Raw genomic sequence first — 15370 nt, 5'->3', positions numbered from 1 at the left:
AAAATATTCAGATTATTAGAAATATGTAACAATTGTTCCTTTACAGACATTATGACATCCTGAAAAAGCCCTTAACTGACAGAACCAATACCTTGTAAACTATTTAGGAGTCATGATTTCTAAATGAAAATGCATTCTTTCCATATAATATTTATTTATTAAAAATGTTTTTTCCGGGCTTCCCTGGTGGCACAGTGGTTGAGAGTCCTCCTTCCGATGCAGGGGACGCAGGTTCGTGCCCTGGTCCGGGAAGATCCCACATGCCTCTGAGCGGCTGGGTCCGTGAGCTATGGCCGCTGAACCTGTGCGTCCGGAGTCTGTGCTCTGCAACGGGAGAAGCCACAACAGTGAGAGGCCCGCGTACCGCAAAAAAAAAAAAAAAAAAAAAAAAAGTTTTTTCTTCCAGTTTTATTGAGATATAATTGGCATACTGCACTGTATATGTTTAAGGTGTACAGCATAATGATTTGACTTACAACGTCATGAAATGATTATCCCAATAAGTTAAATGAACATCCATCATCTCATAGAGATAATAAATAAAAGGAAAAGAAAAAATATTGTGATGAGAACTCTTGGGATTTCCTCTCTTAACAACTTTCTTATAGAACATACAGCAGTGCTAAATATATTTATCATGTTGTACATGACATCCGTAGTACTTATTTATCTTATAACTGTTTGTACTTTTGACTACCTTCACCCACTTCCCCCTCACCTCACCACCCTCACAAAGGCTTTCTATATAATGTTTACACTTTAAAACTTCCAAATATCTTCAGATATTTAATAATGTAAACATACAACATTAACATTTATAATGTAACATACATCATTAATCTTATTGTTAGAGAATATGATTAAAATACCTACTTAATTTTTAATTCACTGTTATTTATGGATATCAACCACAAAATTAACTGATAAGGTGTGATTAAAAAAAAGTCATGGATTGTTTTAGTTAGTATTTTGCTTTACAATTGCTGTAATGACTGGTCATGGCTTACTCTACTACTCTTATGCTGAGCTAACTCTTTTTAGACTAACTTCCCTTTCAATTTGTTATGAGTATTTTTTCCCCTTACTATGTGGTTGAATCTTAACTATTATGCTGCATTTATTTATACAAAAAATTTCAGTCAGTGGATTAAGTATCTGATAACAGATTGAGATATGGATTTGGGATTTTAAAAAAGTACTTTAGTTTTGGCAGTCTTTGAGATTTTGGGTGGGACCTCTCAGGACTATTACAGCTTGATCTGGAAAATGAAGGAACTAGAAGAGAAGATTGTTTTCATCAAGCCCAAGTTAAATAACCATAGTAATGGTGACATTGATGGTGATAATAACTATTTCTATTCTGACTTCTATGCCTGTTCCCAATACTACCATATACTGAGTTCAAATTTTTAAAAAATTATTTTTGATTTGTAAACATTTTAAACATATTCTAGATACCATATCTCTACCAGTTATATACTCTGAAACTATCTGTTTCTTCTGAGTAGACTGTCTTTTATGGGGTCATTTGTTAAATGAATAATTAATTTCAATATGATCAATTTTATTATTATTTTCTTTTAGAGTTTGTGCTTTTGTGTCTTGTTAAATGAAACTATATGAATGTTCTATCTTCCCATTTATTTACTACTTATTTTATAAAGTTTCTACTTATTTATTATTGAATACCCTCTATGACAATGACTGTGAAATCCCGTGTGCACAGAAAAGAGCAATCAACACCCATGCACTCTAGATGCTCATAGTATAATACAGAAACTAATGCAGATGTTAAAATAAAATAGGATACATGATACCTTTGAGGAGGATACATGAATTCTTATCCCAGTGACTTCTTTCTTTGGGTGTTTTAGTGATAGTGCACAGTCTAATTTCAAATACCATTTTGTTATTATGTAAAAGTTGCTGATATCAAGACAAACACGAGTCTGGACAAATGAGAAAGAGTTCGTGTAATAATAAGTTTGTATACTCTATCTAGTCTTTCCACGCCTGTTAGTTTTTCTTCCCCCCTTCTAAATTTCATATTTCACCATCCTGCTCTGGTACTTACACTAGCACGTAGTGGGACGTGCTCTACTTTGGTTCAGCCAACATACTGGTACTCACAGCTTTTTTTACCAGTAGTTTTGCAAAAATGTCTGCAGGTTATTTTGCTCAAAAGGAATAACAGATCCCTTAGGCTTTTTAGAAGAAGTTTTGTCTGCCTTTGCTTTCTAAAACGTCGCTGACAACTTGAAAATAAATAAACGGATAAAACGCTTTGGTTGAACTGATTGTAGTGATGGACAAGGTGCCTTCTCGGGGGAAGTATGGCCGCAGGCCGGCTGCGCTGAGAATGGATTTAATGTCTGGAACTTTATCTTACCTGAAGCTCTTGCTGCCTCTCGGCGTGAAGAGCGGATGATTATTTTCGTGGGAACTCTCAGCTGCTTTTCAGACCTCCTGCACATCTCACCGGTTTATACACACTCAGAGGAGGCATTCTGCCTGTGGTTGGATTAACCTCACTTTTTCTTGGATCTTTACGAGGAGGATGTCAAATTGGTCAAAGCTTCTTTGCGTGTATTTCTATTCCATCAATCTTTTGAAATGAAATTTCTTACACCTGTTTCTAGGGAGATTTCAGGAGGGAGTTTTCATTTCAAATGATTAATACATGCAGTGTCTTCCTCACTAACAACTAAGGCTAAAATTAACACATAGAAATACACCTTTAAGCTAAGTTTGCAGCAAGTTTGGGGGCAAAGTATAATGACCAAAATTTGCATATGTATCTTTGCTTATCAACTCATTTAATTTTCATATGTAAGAGAAAGTAAAAGATTTGAGGAGGAAGAACTATAACCACAATATAATAAAAAACAATTACTCAGTGCATCTATCACTACTGAAACTTAGGGCAACACATCAATTGACTAATCCAAAATATATATTTTCTTGGATATAATTATGTTAAGTGTCAAGTTTCTTACCCGGAATTAGTAAAATTAACTCTCAAAGTAAAATAGAATCCATTCCAAAGAGTGGTTCTGAGTAACAATTCCTTTAATAAATGTTTAATATTCATATAAACTTTGGATCATTAGTTTATGCTCAGTCTTGAACTTGATCTAAGACTTAAAACCTTGATCTTTTGTTTCATGAATATTTAATTGGACTGAACTCTTTTCCTTTTACAATGTGAGAGTGAAACATATTCTTTATTGCTAAAGTTACGCGTTGTGCTTGGCATTTTAATTTACTTTCTTAAACTTTTAAACCCAGGACCATTTCAATTCCAATGAGCATACTTTATCACACTTTTTCAGATGATTACATTTTCTCTTTGAAGTTTTTTTTTTTTTAATTCTTTGGAAGGCTGAGAACACTTCTCAACTATTTCTAGCTTACTAACATGACATTGAGGTCATACAGAAATCATTCTTTTATGGTATGGGGATTTTGGTTGGTAGGTGACTAACTATAGTTCAAAGAATGTTTCATCCTTCTACTAGAAATTATCAAATGTGGTCATCTTCATTTCTCTAACTGATTAATGGAATATGTGACTTATTCAGAATTAAGTGTGTTAATATATATTACTATACCTTGAAGAGAATTTAGTATAAATTACCTGCCATGGTTATGAAATTGTTTACACTTGTTTTGAGGGAGTTTTCATTTCAAATGATTAATACATGCAGTGTCTTCCTCACTAAAAATTAAGCTAAAAATAATACATACAAATACCCTTTTAAAATAAGTTTGCAGTAAGTTTGGAGCAAAGTAACTCTCCCTCACATGTGGTCTATCTTCATAAGGTGATGAGCTGGAGTGAGAAGCATTATGTTGGGCTGCTGTTTATATGTGGTGGAGAGAGGAGGAGGTGAATTTTTACAGTATACTTCTGTATATCCTGCATATACTATATATGTATATATATATATATATATATATATATATATATATGACATAAATCACAAAGAACCACACTGAAGTTACTGATTAAAAAGTAATCATTATTATTAATACCACTTAAATATGATGCTATGATTTTTTAAAGTATTTTATGACTTCCCAAGCATTTTCCTTTTCTCATTTGATTCTTATCAAAGAGTGATGAGTAAATGATGTTCCCATATATTTACTAAGTAATATAATCAGGATGAAAGAATATGTTTTCTGAAACCTAATCGACCATCTTGAAGCTATATTGCTGTTACATAAATTTCAGTGTTTTGCACATGTATTAAGAAAATCATTGCCTATATTTGGAACTTCATTTATTTAAATCAGATATTTCTATACTCACTTAAACATAGACTTTATCCAAGTATTACAGAATTTCCAAAATGGTGATCATCAGCCTGAACTGAACCTGGAAATGTCCTTTGTCTTTTTCATGCACTGTTTAATATGTTAAAATAGGGAACAAAATTATTTCCAGCTTCTCTTGAAAAGAGGGAATATTGGGCAAGAAAGATTCCAAGTCTCTGTGTGGAAATCATCAAATAGTGCTAAAGAGTTGCTGTCTCCTTAATATAAGATATTCTATTTTCAGTAACCCAATACTTTGTATCTTTCTGACACTGAGACACAATGTCACATGCAGAACTAAGAACAAAATATGTTGACACTATATTACCAGAAGTTTTTTCATGAGTCTCACTTTCCTCTTTTGTGTTATGAGTCCTGACTACTTTAGGCTATTGATTTGTGACTTTTATTGAGTCAAGTAATTCCTACTTTTGGGTTGTTTATAATGAGTTCTTACTGAAACTTCTTCACTGCTTATACATCCCTTAAATGATGCTGTTCCTATCAGGAAAAACAAATCGAATTGCATTGTAGAAGACTTTCTTTTCCCTCCACAAAATCTTCCTAAGAGACTTCTAATCTCAACTTTAGAGTGGAAAGTCTTACATCTCTATCTCTAGACCATCTTTCTCTTGATTTACTTTGATGTTTTGGTTTCTATATAACACTTCTTATTACACATTCTCATTTGAGTTTAGTGTAGATATCTCTTATTAAACTCAATTTTTCATACTATTACCAAGGTTTGATCTTCCTTCTATATTCCTCAACTCAGATTATGGCACTATCATACTCTAGCTATCAAAAAATAGAAACATTAATGTTTTTAATCTCTCATTCTTTTCAACTCCTAAGTCCTCAAAAGTAAACAGCTTATGTTCATTTGACCTCTGAAATTTACTTTTGACTTAAAATTTTGATTTAAAATACACTTACCACCAATGTATGTACTAGAAGCATACAGTATAATGGAAATAAGAAAATTTTCTTGACTTCCAAATACTCTTAATTATACCTATGAATAAAAAATTGCATTTTAATGTGACATGAAAAATGTGAAAATTATACAGAGGATGTCACAGGACTCATAAGAACGTCACCTAGATTATATGGAGTGGGCTGGTATGGGAACTGATGGTATTGCTTCAACTAAATGATGCTACAATTGAGTTCAGCAATAATAAATTTAGGGAATGGGAATTCCACGTATAGGGAATAACCTGAAGAGATAGAAGGGAAGGGTACATGTAGGAAAATTTAAAAACAGCATAGTTTGCTTGAGGATAAAGTTTAACATAGGAAGTATGGTATATAAGTTGGAGAAACAAATAGGAATTTCATTATGCAAGGCCTGGACTTTATCTTCTCAAGAGAGGATTTGAAAACACTTAGGCAAAGAAGTAATAAAGTCAGAGATGCAATTTAGTAAGAATATGGTTGAGTGATTTTACTTGGTACAAAGGCCCAAATGGAAGGAGTCCAATTAAGGAAATAATGCGACGGTTATGAAAATAACTTCTGAGGGAGTGAAATCAAGTGATTATAATAAGGACATAGAAAATTTAATCTGGTAAATATTTAGGAGTTAAAATCTGATAATCAAATCAAATGTAGGAGTGAGACAAAGAGACAAATAATAACTTTTTAGTTTTCTAGCTTTGGTGATTGAGTAGTTGGTGCTGTGGTTGACAATAGCAACAACAAATATGTATTGAACTGGAAAGGTGTTTGTGGTAACAGAAAAAGGCAGGTAGTTGTGTAATATGGGAGTAGGATTCTATTTTTTATAAAACATAAAACTCCTATAAGCATTCATAATTAATTAATATTAATAAATTCTTACAAAATTTTTAAGTGGAGAATTATAAGTAGAAATGCTGATTATTTGATATGAATATGGGTTATTCTTACTGGACCAGCTGAATGTGCTGAGTTTGAGAGCTTTATAAGAGCTCTAGAGCTATTTAGATGCTCAAGCCCTGCCATAAATATATGAGTCAATTTTCCACTGAACCAAATAAATATTTTTTATTCCTGTTGATAAAATCAGGTGTAATAATAATTATGATAAAATAATAGCCATATACTCACCATGTGCAGGTATTGTGGTAGGTTTGCTATATTCTTTATGATTCTCACAGCAACCACAAAACATTTTACAGGACCAGAAACTAAAGCTTAGAGAGGCTAAGTGTAAAATGTCAAATTTACACTGAGGTGCCTAAATTTAAAGCCAGTTCAGTCTGAACTCTTAAACACTACTTTATATATCGCACATATATGTAACATGATCGGCTACAATTAGGAATTAATCTTTCTTCACAAGGGGGAAGACACCTGAGCAATTTCACTTTCCTTTTAGTTTATTTGTAGGTGCTTAGAAAAAAAAAAAAGACTAATACAATATATAAGTACTATAATTTATTTTTGGTAGGTAACTCACATATGAGGCTTGTTTGGGCAGCTGCAAAATGAGTAGATCTCTGCAACCACTGGACAGAATATTTAGAGGTCTTAATAGGATTCAGTCACTATCCAGTCCAGATGGTCTCAAAAACACATTACTCTCTCAAGACTGTACCACTGAAATGGCTCCAAGTATGGGAACAGTGGGCCAAATGTACATTCCAAGTACAGGGGATGGGGTAAGGAAACTCTGACTGCCTGTGTCCAGTTTATGGGTCAACAAGCAGTCTTGTCCTCTCATTGACCTACTCTAAAAACACTTCATGCCTTGTGACCTGCTGTAACAATCTACATGCTCCGCCTCTTCTACAATGTGGCCTGAGTGGTCAGCAAAGTGGTTCATTAACATGCAGGTAGCTAGTTTGTTGGCTACCTGGCTGCACTGGAGGTGGGTACAATAGCAACAATATTGGCATTCGTAAGAGAAGGGCATGGAAGATTTACTGAGGGATTAGGATAATGATTTTTCTAATTACGAAAAGTAAGGTGATTTTATTTTACTTCCTACTTTATTCTTGTCTTCTGATGTTTTCCTGTGGTCCTAGAATTTCATCCTGATCTTTGTTGTTGCAATGTAAGAAAATAACCCTTCTTGGGAAAAAAGTGCCTAATACACAGGTAAGCATAATGTCTCACAAATATGAATGAGATATTTAGTAAATGTTTGCAAGTTAAATTTATATTAAGAACTGGCATATCAGACACTAGAAAATAAAATGCTTAAAATGTGATTTTATTTTCAAATATGGCTTTTAGTACAGAATCTATCTTAAGAGCATGCTAACCTCTTTCTCATGGAAGTGATAAAGTTGTCCTTTTAAAATTTAACATAAAAATTAAAAATATTATAAATATTCCCGAACTTTCTACATGCCATTATGTAGACTATATGACAAAGGTTCTATGTGGACTTGATCTAAGGAATGATTACTTATAATCATTAACATAAGTGAACAAAGAGCATGGCACAAGGATGACCCCAGCCTGGACTCCATTCAACAAAAAGGCAACAAAAATACATTTCAGTCAGTCTCATGAAGCTTCAGAATGCTCATACGATTTCACATTTGAAGTCAGTAAAGAACACAAAAGAAGAGAATAATAACAAGTAAATATTATAGCCATACTTATTTTGTCTTTTGCCTTTCACAAAACAAGCTGAAAGTGTAAATGCACCTTCAGTAATGAGATGTATTTTAACCATGAACAGAATATCCCAAATAATATGTAAGCTTCAAGGAGCCATTATATGTATATATATATATCCATATATATTAATGTGAGCATTTCTTCCAAATAATATTCCTTTAATGAATCTTTTTGTGACTCAAAATTACCTTTAAAAATATTATTAAATTACTGGTTTTCTATTTGATAATAGACAATCCAGTTTCACAATTTCTTAACAATAACACTTTTCTAAAATTAAAATTCTCCATATAATTATGAGTCATGGGCTTCCCTGGTGGCACAGTGGTTAAGAATTCTCCTGCCAATGCCCTGGTCCGGGAAGATCCAACATGCCACGGAGCAACTAAGCCTGTGAGCCACAACTACTGAGCCTGCACTCTAAAGTCTGTGAGCCATAACTACTGAGCCTGTGTGCCACAACTACTGAAGCCCACGCACCTAGAGCCCATGCTCCCAACAAGAGAAGCCACTGCAATAAGCCTATGCACCACAATGAAGAGTAGCCCCCGCTCGCTACAACCAGAGAAAAGCCCGCGTGCAGCAATGAAGACCCAATGCAGCCAAAAATAAAATAAAATAAAAAAATTTATTTTAAAAAATTATGAATCATTAGCTTGTATCAAATTAACTTTTCACCAAAAACAACTGTAGAGCGCAGATTTAAAAACAGAAAACAAACCAACCAACCGAAAAACCTTACTGATTGGAGGCATTCGAGAGTATCCAGGGCAGCCAGCAATTGTTAGGACAATATCCTAGTAAACGGAATACAGAAGATGAGCCCTGCTTTCCACAAATCTTCCCCTTGAGATATTGTTTATTGCTAAGTGGCTGAGGGCATAGAGACCAAGCAGAAAGGAAAAACTCGGAACTCTTGCCAGTCTTACAGAGCTAAGGAGACATAATAATATGAAGTACAAGTCTAACCAACCCTGTCTGAATTGGAAGGACCAAGACCCTCAAGAAACATAAAACACTGAGAAGTGTGTCTGATTTTCTAAGTTGACATTCACTGTAAAGCATTTGTCAATTTTGAACTGTTGTGGAATGAGAGACCAAGAAACCAAGACAGCTAAAACTATGAAGCTAAAAGCTTAAGCAGATATTTTGTCTGGTTTAACATGCTGGGAAAACAAAATTGGGAGTTTAGTCTGTCAAGGAGGAAGGGTCCAAGTAATTGACGCAGTACTTTATTTGAACCCCTTGAAAAGCTGCACCTGAAGAATAAGGACAAGGCAGAAATAGACCGTACCTCAAAGAGACTAAAACCCAGCTTCCTGGGGATTCCCTGGTGGTCCAGTGGTTAGGACTCAGCACTTTCAATGCTGAGGGCCAGCGTTCAATCTCTGGTTGGGGAGCTAAGATCCCACAAGCTGTGTGGTCAAAATAACCAAAGAAACAGCTTCCTATCATATTAAAAATTAAAATCCTGATTGGATCAAAATGATTTGTCCATATTCTAACTGCCAACTAGGGGGTAATTGAGGAGAGTAAAAATCTCTCTGAGAGAAGATAAAATCGCCAGAGCAGAGTTTTTCTAATATTTTATTCACAATGTCTGGAATTCAATTTAAAAAATTACCAGGCATATTAGGATCAAGGAAGAAATGACTGCAGACCAAAGAAAAAAACTGGTAATAAATACAGACCTACAACCAAATATTTTATTATCCTAGTCAGTCTAAAATATCACTCATTAATTTGTTCATGAAAACATTGATATAATACGAAATTTTATCAGAGAAATGAAATCTCTAAAAATAGTCAAATGGAAAATACAGTGACATTAAGATCTCAACATATGTTTAATTATAGATTAGACATAAGAAAAGGGATAAGTGAACTTGAAGAAAAGAAAGTAGAAAATATCTTTACTGAAACAGAAATAAGGAAGAAAAGAGGAAGAAAAATACAAAAGTTATTGTAAGAGATATATAGGTTATGGTGACAGCATTAATATACATTCAATTTGAATCACAGAAGAAGAGAGAAAGAATAGACAAAAACTGTATTTAAGTTGGTTCTAGTCAATTTTCCAAAACTGAATCAAGGCATAAAAACCACAGGTTCAAGAAGCTCTAGGAATTTAAAATGCCTAGGCATAGCTTAATGAAACTGCTAAATTTCAAAGATAAACTAAAAGTAGACAACGACAAAAGATTTATTATCATCAAATGGTTAACATTGAGACTGAGAACTGACCTTTTGAGAAGAGTAAGGCTGCAATTCAGAAAGTGATAGTATAGGGCTTCCCTGGTGGCGCAGTGGTTGAGAGTCCGCCTACCGATGCAGGGGACACGGGTCTGTGCTCCGGTCCGGGAGGATCCCACATGCCGCGGATCAGCTGGGCCTGTGAGCCATGGCCGCTGAACCTGTGCGTCCGGAGCCTGTGCTCCGCAACGGGAGAGGCCACAGCAGTGAGAGGCCCACGTACCGAAAAAAAAAAAAAAACACACACAAAACAGAAAGTAATAGTATAACTTCATTGTGCTAAAAGGAAACAAATGCCAGCATAGAATTCTATAGCCAGCAACAATTTCTTTACAAATGAAGGTGAAATAAAATATTTCAGACAAACAAAAATAAGATTTCATAGCCTGCAGATGTATACTACTTGAGAAGGAAAATGATCCCAGATGAAAACACAAGAATTGAAGAAATCAAGAGTAATGGGAAAGATAAGTAGATTGATAGATGTAAGAAACATAATAATATCATCTGTTGATTTTAAATATATGTAGAATTAAAAAAAAATGACCATAATAATGCAAAAGACAGGAGGGGAATAAAATAAAATGTTGAAGACTCTTGTGTATTCTGTTTAACTTATTTTGCTCTGATTGTTATCATCTTTTTTCTTTTCTGTTTGTGAGTTTAATTAGTTTTCTAGTTTGTGAAGGTGAGTTATGAGGTCACTGATTTGAGACGTTTCTTCTTTCTACTATATGCATTTAGTGCTGTAAATTTCTCTTTAAATTTGGGTGTATCCCAGAGATTTTATATATTGTGTTTTCATTTTCTTGTAGTTCAAAATAGATTCTAATTTCTATTTCGATTTCTTTTTTGACCCATTGGGTATTTTAAAATCCATTATTGTGTCTCCAATTATTTTTGAAACTGTGGTATTTATTAAAATCAAGCAATCATATATCCTTGTTTATGACGAAGAATAGTTAGACTTGGTTGACTTAGGTATATACATTTAACACATGATACAGAAATTAATAGATGGATAGATGAATAGATAAACAGTTGATTCTCATTATTTGCAATAGTTATGTTCTATAAAGTTGCTTCAAACAATGAATTAGTGCATTTCATTATTCCTGTGAGCACTTAAGCACAACATTTTATCTAACAATTTATATATAACATTGTTTTATGTGTGTCTCTGTTTAAAGTCATCTTATTTAATATATATTTTGATTCATTAACATTAAATTCACAGTACTATAAATCTTCCTTGAATGAACATACATATTTTCTTCAGAAGGCACATGACAGCTTTCTTGCACTTAGGAACATTAGACAACACTGCAATACTATGTTTGGGAGCATTTTAAATAGAGAAATCACCAATGAAAAAGAAAATGTGAAAAATGTGGTACTAAATCGACTGTGAAAAAGATACTTGTTTACAGTATGATAGCTGAAATAAGAGGGCAGAACATAGCCATGTTCCACTGTACCATGTCCGTAGTAACTAAAAAAGTGCTGCAAGTATTGATTTGAGGTTACAAATAAATTTTTGTGAGTAGACAAATTTGCAAATACTGAATCTCTGAATAATCAGGATCCACTGTATATGTGTTAGTGGTATCATTAAATTGAGTCTTGTGAAAGTTATATGGTTCAAACATGGAGGTGAAGAATTTAGGTCCCCTGTGAACTCTGAAACTGTCTATTGTGTCAGTAGGTACATTGACTGGAATCTTTGAGGATAGCAGACATTTTTTCTTGGATGACTTTTTGTGGTTTAACTTCCAGAATTCTGTACATCAACCCTCCCACCTTGCTCCACTCTAGGGTTTCTGGCCTACCTCTACTTTGACCATTTTGTACTCCTATAAACAAAAACAAAAATGCATTCCTCTTTTGTTCTTTCATAATATACTTTGAAATCATCAACAAAGTAAAAATGAGTTTCTTATTCCAGGAGGAAAAGAACAACTTAATCCTCCAACTCTCACAGGAAGTGAGTGATGATACTCTATCTTTCAATGCAATAAAAAAATAACCAAAAAGAAAACAGCTAGGTTTCCTTCCACATTTAAAAAGGATAAATATTTCTATCTTAAAACATATTTTTAAGGGCAAATTCTCAAAGTATATATGAGAGCAATACACACACACACACACACACACACACATATATATAAAATGTACAAAATTTTCAATTAAGAATTTTGGTAAGTGGGATATAACTTATAAATACTAGGTCAAATAGTAAAATGGTGAAATCCATAAAAGTCTGACTGAATGACTGTACTGTTTTTGTAATATATATAAAAAGTTTAGAGTCATATCTGAAAAAAGTTTGTTTCAAAAACCTTAAACATGGGTGTCATATTACAAAATCTTTAATTTGAATTGAGTTAAATTCTTCTTGTAATTCCAGATATACTTCCATTTTTGTACTGATGAGAATTTTTTTGGAAATATCATTTGATTGTTTGTAATTCCTAAATGCAAAATGATTTGACTTGCAAAACAAACTTCAAGACACACATGGTTAAATAACCATAGTTTTCTGGTTTTACAAAAGATAATAAGAACTATTTAGATTAAAATGTCAATAAATATTATATCCCCTGTTGCATAGATTTAAATGAAAAAGATGACTACAGTTTAAGAAAAATATTAACGATGTGGATAATTACTTTCCTTTGGAACTTATACTTTTTTGAAAAATCATTCAGTGCCATAGGACCACTCTACTTTATTTGGATTTGGACCATGGATGCATAATATTATAATGTGCAGGACTGGCTCAATATATATTCTTCCCCTTTTAAGGAAACTGAGTGACATTAAATTCATGATGTATGGACAAATTTCAGGCTCAACAGATATTCATTAATCTGTCAACATTTATCTTTCTTTTGGGGCATCCAAGAAATTTAAACCAGTAAAGCTTGCTGAGAGGGTGCTAAAATATATATTGGAAAAAAAGGGCCATGTCCTCCTAAAAGCAGGTTTAACATGGGCATTAGTATATTACTAAGTACAAACTGCACATCCCTGCATACCATATATTATTATCCAGGATATCTTTGGGAATTTATGACAATTAATTTTTTGCTCTCTTGACATACAAAAATGCTATAGGTATTCCCAATGTGTTTTTCCTACATATATCAAATGTTTTTGTTAATAAAGAAAATGCATGACTATGTGCACATGTACATATGAGTGAAAGGAAATCAAACATTTTGCCAAGAAGTAAAATCCTGCATTTTACATTTAAGAAACATACATTTTCCTTTATTGTTTATTATGTCATAGAGAAGAATCATTTTACTCTCACAGTTTACAAATAGCACTTAGTAGTAAGGGAGTGATTGATAAGTCAGAAAAGTTCCCAGCAATGACTTCCATTTTTTCAGCAATCAGTAGACAAGCATATAGATTTGTCAAGTGGAATGCTAAAGTACAATTTTAAATTGGGAGGTAGTGTTCTTAGCCATTATGATGAAGAGTTTTTTCTTTTTTCATTAGTTTTTAAGAGAGTTTTAGGACATTTAATTAGCTTAATTCATGCTCTCTAATGTACAAGAGAAAAATCTCTTAGATTTGCTTTTATTACTTGCATTTTATGTATTATAAAATAAATCCACATTTATTGTAGAACACTTTTGAAAATATGCATCAGAAAATGAAGCAAACTAAAGTCTTTTATAACCTCACTAACCCAAAATAATCCCTCTTAAAATTAGGAATATACAATTCCATTTTAGTTATATAAAAATACATATATTTATGGGGAGGGGAAGACAAAGAGAGAAAAAGAGTAAGGATGACACATATGTTATCTACAATTTTATTTTTTACAACTACATTGACTGACTATATTGTAGTTTATTTACATAATCCCACATTTCTTGTCAAATGGCTGTTTTCAATATTTAACTTTTGTCAACAGTGCACCATTGTATATTCCTGTAGCTAAACTTCGGTTACATCTGTAATTATTTCCCTTGGATTAATTTCTAGTAGTAAAGTGTAGATCATAAAGCAAAATATCTTTTAACTTTTTTTATAAATGTTGATACAAATTGCCAAATAGGCGAATAGATTCATTTTTCCAAATTGCTTTTACAGTAAATTGTGCACTTTTCCATACTTACCTAGTTTGATATTAGCATTGAAAATGTTTTCAAAAATATTTAAATTAGCATTGATTTAAGTAAACAAGGAGTTAAACATTTATGTTTATTTATTATATTCAATATTTTAAAATTGTGTAGTAAAATCCTTTATACATCTTTATACATTTTCTACTGGGTCTTCATTTATTTTTTTAATAAATTTATATAAAGTCTTTAATTAAAAAGACATTGGCTTGTCATCCATTATATTTCATTTATTTTTTGTCAGTTATTTCTTTTTATATTATGTCAAATATTTCATAATCTAAGAAAGAATACTTACATATACACAGGTAAAAATCATTTCTCATTTTTTTCCCTTGGTATTTTTTCTCTTTGCTGAAAATGTTCTCATCTAATTATCCTATTTTCTTTTAGATATTTGAAAATATTTCCAATTTTTTATCAAGATTGCTAATTGATCTACAATTTATTTTTGTGTTAGTAGAAGGTGAGGTTAAAATTTATATATTTTATTGAAAAACCCATACTTTTTTGTAATAGAAAATGCTGTATTTGTCAAAATTTTAATTATTCTAAGCTGTTTTTGAATTTTTAAATTTCGATTCACAGGGTTCATGTATCAAGCTACATATTTCTTTTTCATATTCTTTTTCTTGGCACTGTACATTTCTTTTATATTTAAACAGTTAAATACTAACAAGAAAGATCTCAAAGAGAGTATCTGCACTTCCATGTTCACTGTAGCATTATCCTCATAACCAGACATAGATGCGACATTAATGCCCATCGATGAAAGAAAGGATAAAGAAAATGAGGTGTATACATACAATGTAATATGATTCAGCCTCAACAAAGAAGGGAATTCTGCTGTTTGCAGAAACATGGATGAAGCTAGAGGACATTATACTAAGTGAAATAAGCCATTCCAGAAGGACAAACACTGCATATACCACTTATATGAGGAGTCTAAAATTGTCGAACTCAGTACCAGTCAGTAGAATGATAGTTGCCAGAAGATGAGGAGGAGACAGAGGAAGATATTAATCAAAACACTAAGCTTC

This window comes from Stenella coeruleoalba (assembly GCF_951394435.1).
Source record: "Stenella coeruleoalba genome assembly, chromosome: 17".
NCBI classification, from domain to species: domain Eukaryota; kingdom Metazoa; phylum Chordata; class Mammalia; order Artiodactyla; family Delphinidae; genus Stenella; species Stenella coeruleoalba.
The sequence above is the reverse complement of the archived record's forward strand: the minus strand, read 5'-3'. Positions refer to the sequence as shown.